We start from the raw sequence: 8,743 nt of genomic DNA, 5'->3' as shown, positions 1-8,743 counted from the left end.
TAATGATAAATACCCTATTCGTTTTAATACACGCAAACCAACGTGTCCTAAACTCAAATAACACATGTCCGTTAAAAGGCTAGCGCTCTAGCTCGGACGGGGATGTCAAGCCCTATGGATCCATATACTGTTATTTGCGCCCACCAGTCCATATCCTATGTACTGGCAGCTACTAGTTACCAAAGCTAAGGGATTTACGGTTCAAACTCAGTGTAGAATTAAGTATGTACTTGTATCCATTGCGTTTAAAATAAATTGCATGTATTCTTAGCCCAAAAATATATATTGCAAAAGCAATTAAAAAGGGAGCAAATGAAACTCACCTTAGCAGCATATAAAGTTGTTCACCAAAATGTGACTGAAACTCGGATTATCAAATAATCGTGGATCTCAACCTAGAGAACATATGTTGGTCAATAAATGTCTATCAAGCTAGGTCAGGTCATAGTGTATCACAATCCTAATGCTCGAGATCGACATACAAAAGTTATCCAAAGTCGTTTCAAAAAGTCAATTTTGACAATAGTTCAACAAAACGAGACGTACCTTATATAAGGATTCATTTACTCGGTTGGTAATATTCAAAAATCCAATTTATCAATCTTACAAACAAGTTGTTTAAATATTAATTGCCGATTCAAAAGCAATTTCAATTAACTTCAATCATAATTCAGTTGATCATATCTTTTAATCCGTTCATCGAAACTATTTGATATCTACATGAAAAGTTATTGGTTTTTCGCCAGCTTTCCAAAAACATGTATATCATATACCTTTTTCCAGTAGTATATGTATTTAATTCGTGATTCATTATAAACTGTTTAACGACGAAATTTAGCATACAAGCATGTATAAATATATATACTCGAGCACTAGACATGTATACACTATTAATTTATAAAAGATAAAATATAAATGCTTACATATCAATATTGTGATTCAATATTGCAGAAAAGTACGTAGACGTAACAGAGATGATAAACACTAGGTTTGACTTGCGAACAGTACCCATGAATATTGCCCATAACCTCCATAACTATAACTCATAATTTTTTTAGCTCTATCCCGTTTGAAAACTAGTTTTGAAAGTGACCCGCTGATGACCTCGTCGTAATATTTTATGTATAATACTAATAATAATAATAATAAGATTAATAATAATAATATTAATCTTAATCTTAATAATAATAAAAATAATAATAATAATAATAATAATTTAAATATAAATATACATATAGGTACGAGAGAGATAGATGAAAATGAATCAGAAAAATGCAAAACGTTCGAATTTATAGATGTGGCCAGATTTCAGACCCCATGCGATCGCATGAGTTTTCAGTGTTTTTGCCATGCGATCGCATGGCAACCTTTTTCTTTTTTGTTTGCTAGTTCGCCGACATCAAATAGTGTTTTACTGTAGCAATATTGTTTACTGTAGCAATAGTGTTTACTGTAGCAAATAGTGTTCACTGTAGCAAATCACTGTAGCAAATCACTGCAGCACTGTAGCAAAGTACGGTTTTACTGCAGCAAATACTGTTTTACTGTAGCAAATAGTGTTTTACTGTAGCAAAGTCATTTTTACTTGTACATATATATATATATATATATATATATATATATATATATATATATATATATATATATATATATATATATATATATATATATATATATATATATATATATATATATATATATATACATACATATAATTGTTCATGAATCGTCGAGAGTAGTCAAAGGTAATTGTATATATGAAACAGTTCTAAAATTTTGAGACTCAATCTAACAGACTTTGCTTATCGTGTCGAAAACATTAAATCATTTAAAGATAAAGTTTAAATTTGGTCAGAAATTTCCGGGTCATCACAGTACCTACCCGTTAAAGAAATTTCGTCCCGAAATTTAAGTGAGGTCGTCATGGCTAACAATAAAAATGTTTTCATGACGGATATGAGTTGATAAATAGAATTTTATCACCGTTGAATTATATGGATAAAACAATCCGATTTCTCGAAGCGTATGAGAGAAGTTATCGTAAAAGAGTGAAATGAAAGAATAGAGATTCGTCTTAACTTTTGACGTAGTTACGATTGATTTCCGAAATTTAAGGAATAGAAAATCTTCATAATCTAAATAACATTTGATTCTTCGGAATTTTCGGAAATTAGGATTTTCTTTGATTAAATGCGTAATCTGCCTCGATTGCTATGTCTGATATTTCGCTATAAATTGACCTCTTCCGTTTCATTTATTTTCACCACTCCTATAATCTTCTTTCTTATTTCATAAATCCCAATAGATTGTGAAAATGCTTAATCCAGTTCTAATTCTTGATATTTTCCTGGCTATCGTATCCTTCATTCTTCTTTTTCATCTGCCACCAGAGGAAGTTATTTTCTTCTACTATTACCTTGAAGTTATAGTATTTTTCATTCTCCCATGTCTTTATATTGCTATACGCATTGATATACACGGTTTGTAATTTCGGGGTTGTTATCGGGCTTTATATTCTCCATTATATTTCGGAGCTTCATGCTTTCGTTTTCTCTTCCCGACCTTAAGTCAAGCGGATAATGGTCCAGAATTCGTAGGTATGAAGTTTCAGATGAACATAACTAATGTTCTAAGAAAGAAATGGTAATAGTACAATCTGACTTGTCAAATTACCAGAATACCTCGAAAAAGACCGAATCATTAAGAAAATATTTTCTTGATATTTTTAGAGATTATATAGAATGAAAGAGTTATGTAACATGGTTTATGATGACGGTATGATCTGTGAACCTTTATCACGTTCCATTAAAAACTCAGCATGACTTACTTTAATATAATCACATTGATCAAATGTCATTATATTATACTAACTCATGCTTCAGTTCCCAACACTACTTAAAAGACATTCATTTTTCGAAATTTTCAGAATTTAAAAAACTGAAACAGTTTCTTTTATGATATAACACAGATAGCGCGAAGAGATGAATGATTTCAGATGAAAATATCTTCAGAAATATAGAGGATATTTATAACGGAAGATACGATGATATATTATAATATTTAAGATAAGATGATGATAAAGAATATTATATGTAAAGGTTTTAGAGTAAGGAGCAAGGTATTCGCTAATGATTTCAACAGACACTGAATCATTTGGATTCTTTGAAGGCAGGTTCAGTCTTTGTGATTTATCCACAGCCTCCTTCATACTTTGCTCAATCCGTTTTCCTGTTCCAAACCTTCTATTTTCCTCAGCTTTACCACCATACTATTCTTTATCATCAAACTTTTGACTGTTAAGGTCGTTTACAGTTTTTGCTGCTTCATCAACATTTTTTTCCAAATTTCGGAGAACTAGTTTCGTAGTTTGGGGTGTTTTTCAGAAACTTCACATTCGAAGTATGTAAGTCCAGGAGGTAGACGTTATATGTACACATATAACTGTTGGCGTAGACGTGCTGCAAGATTTCAAAATACTGATTTCTAATTCCCGATAATTCGTATGGCAATTCTCGTTACACGATGCAAATGAGTAAATGATAGGGTTTCAATGAGTATTAGGATTTTTCGAAAGGTCAAAGATCAATGAAGTTGTTGGTAAATTTACTGCTAATGTGGTGGGACATAAAAGGTGAAATGTCCCGTTCTTATTGATTAAAAACGTTCCATATTAATTGATTTCGTTGCGAGGTTTTGACCTCTATATGAGACGTTTTTCAAAGACTGCATTCATTTTAAAACAAACCATAACCTTTATTTCATCAATAAAGGTTTAAAAAGCTTTACGTAGATTATCAAATAATGATAATCTAAAATATCCTGTTTACACACGACCATTACATAATGGTTTACAATACAAATATGTTACAACAAAATAAGTTTCTTGAATGCAGTTTTTACACAATATCATACAATCATGGACTCCAAATCTCGTCCTTATTTAAGTATGTGACAGCGGAAGCTCTTAATAATCACCTGAGAATAAACATGCTTAAAACGTCAACAAAAATGTTGGTGAGTTATAGGTTTAACCTATATATATCAAATCATAATAATAGACCACAAGATTTCATATTTCAATACACATCCCATACATAGAGATAAAAATCATTCATATGGTGAACACCTGGTAACCGACATTAACAAGATGCATATATAAGAATATCCCCATCATTCCGGGACACCCTTCGGATATGATATAAATTTCGAAGTACTAAAGCATCCGGTACTTTGGATGGGGTTTGTTAGGCCCAATAGATCTATCTTTAGGATTCGCGTCAATTAGGGTGTCTGTTCCCTAATTCTTATATTACCAGACTTAATAAAAAGGGGCATATTCGATTTCGATAATTCAACCATAGAATATAGTTTCACGTACTTGTGTCTATTTTGTAAATCATTTATAAAACCTGCATGTATTCTCATCCCAAAAATATTAGATTTTAAAAGTGGGACTATAACTCACTTTCACAGATTTTTACTTCGTCGGGAAGTAAGACTTGGCCACTGGTTGATTCACGAACCTATAACAATATATACATATATATCAAAGTATGTTCAAAATATATTTACAACACTTTTAATATATTTTGATGTTTTAAGTTTATTAAGTCAGATGTCCTCGTTAGTAACCTACAACTAGTTGTCCACAGTTAGATGTACAGAAATAAATCGATAAATATTATCTTGAATCAATCCACGACCCAGTGTATACGTATCTCAGTATTGATCACAACTCAAACTATATATATTTTGGAATCAACCTCAACCCTGTATAGCTAACTCCAACATTCACATATAGAGTGTCTATGGTTGTTCCGAAATATATATAGATGTGTCGACATGAAAGGTCGAAATATTGTATACGTGTCTATGGTATCTCAAGATTACATAATATACAATACAAGTTGATTAAGTTATGGTTGGAATAGATTTGTTACCAATTTTCACGTAGCTAAAATGAGAAAAATTATCCAATCTTGTTTTACCCATAACTTCTTCATTTTAAATCCGTTTTGAGTGAATCAAATTGCTATGGTTTCATATTGAACTCTATTTTATGAATCTAAACAGAAAAAGTATAGGTTTATTGTCGGAAAAATAAGTTACAAGTCGTTTTTGTAAAGGTAGTCATTTCAGTCGAAAGAACGACGTCTAGATGACCATTTTAGAAAACATACTTCCACTTTGAGTTTAACCATAATTTTTGGATATAGTTTCATGTTCATAATAAAAATCATTTTCTCAGAATAACAACTTTTAAATCAAAGATTATCATAGTTTTTAATTAACTAACCCAAAACAGCCCGCGGTGTTACTACGACGGCGTAAATCCGGTTTTACGGTGTTTTTCGTGTTTCCAGGTTTTAAATCATTAAGTTAGCATATCATATAGATATAGAACATGTGTTTAGTTGATTTTAAAAGTCAAGTTAGAAGTATTAACTTTTGTTTGCGAACAAGTTTAGAATTAACTAAACTATGTTCTAGTGATTACAAGTTTAAACCTTCGAATAAGATAGCTTTATATGTATGAATAGAATGATGTTATGAACATCATTATTACCTTAAGTTCCTTGGATAAACCTACTGGAAAAGAGAAAAATGGATCTAGCTTCAATGGATCCTTGGATGGCTCGAAGTTCTTGAAGCAGAATCATGACACGAAAACAAGTTCAAGTAAGATCATCACTTGAAATAAGATTGTTATAGTTATAGAAATTGAACCAAAGTTTGAATATGATTATTACCTTGTATTAGAATGATAAACTACTGTAAGAAACAAAGATTTCTTGAGGTTGGATGATCACCTTACAAGATTGGAAGTGAGCTAGCAAACTTGAAAGTATTCTTGATTTTATGAAACTAGAACTTTTGGAATTTATGAAGAACACTTAGAACTTGAAGATAGAACTTGAGAGAGATCAATTAGATGAAGAAAATTGAAGAATGAAAGTGTTTGTAGGTGTTTTTGGTCGTTGGTGTATGGATTAGATATAAAGGATATGTAATTTTGTTTTCATGTAAATAAGTCATGAATGATTACTCATATTTTTGTAATTTTATGAGATATTTCATGCTAGTTGCCAAATGATGGTTCCCACATGTGTTAGGTGACTCACATGGGCTGCTAAGAGCTGATCATTGGAGTGTATATACCAATAGTACATACATCTAAAAGCTGTGTATTGTACGAGTACGAATACGGGTGCATACGAGTAGAATTGTTGATGAAACTGAACGAGGATGTAATTGTAAGCATTTTTGTTAAGTAGAAGTATTTTGATAAGTGTATTGAAGTCTTTCAAAAGTGTATAAATACATATTAAAACACTACATGTATATACATTTTAACTGAGTCGTTAAGTCATCGTTAGTCGTTACATGTAAATGTTGTTTTGAAACCTTTAGGTTAACGATCTTGTTAAATGTTGTTAACCCAATGTTTATAATATCAAAAGAGATTTTAAATTATTATATTATCATGATATTATGATGTACGAATATCTCTTAATATGATATATATACATTAAATGTCGTTACAACGATAATCGTTACATATATGTCTCGTTTCAAAATCATTAAGTTAGTAGTCTTGTTTTTACATATGTAGTTCATTGTTAATATACTTAATGATATGTTTACTTATCATAATATCATGTTAACTATATATATATAACCATATATATGTCATCATATAGTTTTTACAAGTTTTAACGTTCGTGAATCACCGGTCAACTTGGGTAGTCAATTGTCTATATGAAACCTATTTCAATTAATCAAGTCTTAACAAGTTTGATTGCTTAACATGTTGGAAACATTTAATCATGTAAATATCAATCTCAATTAATATATATAAACATGGAAAAGTTCGGGTCACTACAGTACCTACCCGTTAAATAAATTTCGTCCCGAAATTTTAAGCTGTTGAAGGTGTTGACGAATCTTCTGGAAATAGATGCGGGTATTTCTTCTTCATCTGATCTTCACGCTCCCAGGTGAACTCGGGTCCTCTACGAGCATTCCATTGAACCTTAACAATTGGTATCTTGTTTTGCTTAAGTCTTTTAACCTCACGATCCATTATTTCGACGGGTTCTTCGATGAATTGAAGTTTTTCGTTGATTTGGATTTCATCTAACGGAATAGTGAGATCTTCTTTAGCAAAGCATTTCTTCAAATTCGAGACGTGGAAAGTGTTATGTACAGCCGCGAGTTGTTGAGGTAACTTAAGTCGGTAAGCTACTGGTCCGACACGATCAATAATCTTGAATGGTCCAATATACCTTGGATTTAATTTCCCTCGTTTACCAAATCGAACAACGCCTTTCCAAGGTGAAACTTTAAGCATGACCATCTCTTCAATTTCAAATTCTATATCTTTTCTTTTAATGTCAGCGTAGCTCTTTTGTCGACTTTGGGCGGTTTTCAACCGTTGTTGAATTTGGATGATCTTCTCGGTAGTTTCTTGTATAATCTCCGGACCCGTAATCTGTCTATCCCCCACTTCACTCCAACAAATTGGAGACCTGCACTTTCTACCATAAAGTACTTCAAACGGCACCATCTCAATGCTTGAATGGTAGCTGTTGTTGTAGGAAAATTCTGCTAACGGTAGATGTCGATCCCAACTGTTTCCGAAATCAATAACACATGCTCGTAGTATGTCTTCAAGTGTTTGTATCGTCCTTTCGCTCTGCCCATCAGTTTGTGGATGATAGGCAGTACTCATGTCTAGACGAGTTCCTAATGCTTGCTGTAATGTCTGCCAGAATCTTGAAATAAATCTGCCATCCCTATCAGAGATAATAGAGATTGGTATTCCATGTCTGGAGACGACTTCCTTCAAATACAGTCGTGCTAACTTCTCCATCTTATCATCTTCTCTTATTGGCAGGAAATGTGCTGATTTGGTGAGACGATCAACTATTACCCAAATAGTATCAAAACCACTTGCAGTCCTTGGCAATTTAGTGATGAAATCCATGGTAATGTTTTCCCATTTCCACTCCGGGATTTCGGGTTGCTGAAGTAGACCTGATGGTTTCTGATGCTCAGCTTTGACCTTAGAACACGTCAAACATTCTCCTACGTATTTAGCAACATCGGCTTTCATACCCGGCCACCAAAAATGTTTCTTGAGATCCTTGTACATCTTCCCCGTTCCAGGATGTATTGAGTATCTGGTTTTATGAGCTTCTCTAAGTACCATTTCTCTCATATCTCCAAATTTTGGTACCCAAATCCTTTCAGCCCTATACCGGGTTCCATCTTCCCGAATATTAAGATGCTTTTCCGATCCTTTAGGTATTTCATCCTTTAAATTTCCCTCTTTTAAAACTCCTTGTTGCGCCTCCTTTATTTGAGTAGTAAGGTTATTATGAATCATTATATTCATAGATTTTACTCGAATGGGTTCTTTGTCCTTCCTGCTTAAGGCATCGGCTACCACATTTGCCTTCCCCGGGTGGTAACGAATCTCAAAGTCGTAATCATTCAATAATTCAATCCACCTACGCTGCCTCATATTTAGTTGTTTCTGATTAAATATGTGTTGAAGACTTTTGTGGTCGGTATATATAATACTTTTGACCCCATATAAGTAGTGCCTCCAAGTCTTTAATGCAAAAACAACCGCACCTAATTCCAAATCATGCGTCGTATAATTTTGTTCATGAATCTTCAATTGTCTAGACGCATAAGCAATCACCTTCGTTCGTTGCATTAATACACAACCGAGACC

Source organism: Rutidosis leptorrhynchoides, chromosome 4 (genome assembly GCF_046630445.1).
Source record: "Rutidosis leptorrhynchoides isolate AG116_Rl617_1_P2 chromosome 4, CSIRO_AGI_Rlap_v1, whole genome shotgun sequence".
Classification (NCBI taxonomy): domain Eukaryota; kingdom Viridiplantae; phylum Streptophyta; class Magnoliopsida; order Asterales; family Asteraceae; genus Rutidosis; species Rutidosis leptorrhynchoides.
Note: the sequence above shows the minus strand (reverse complement) of the source record.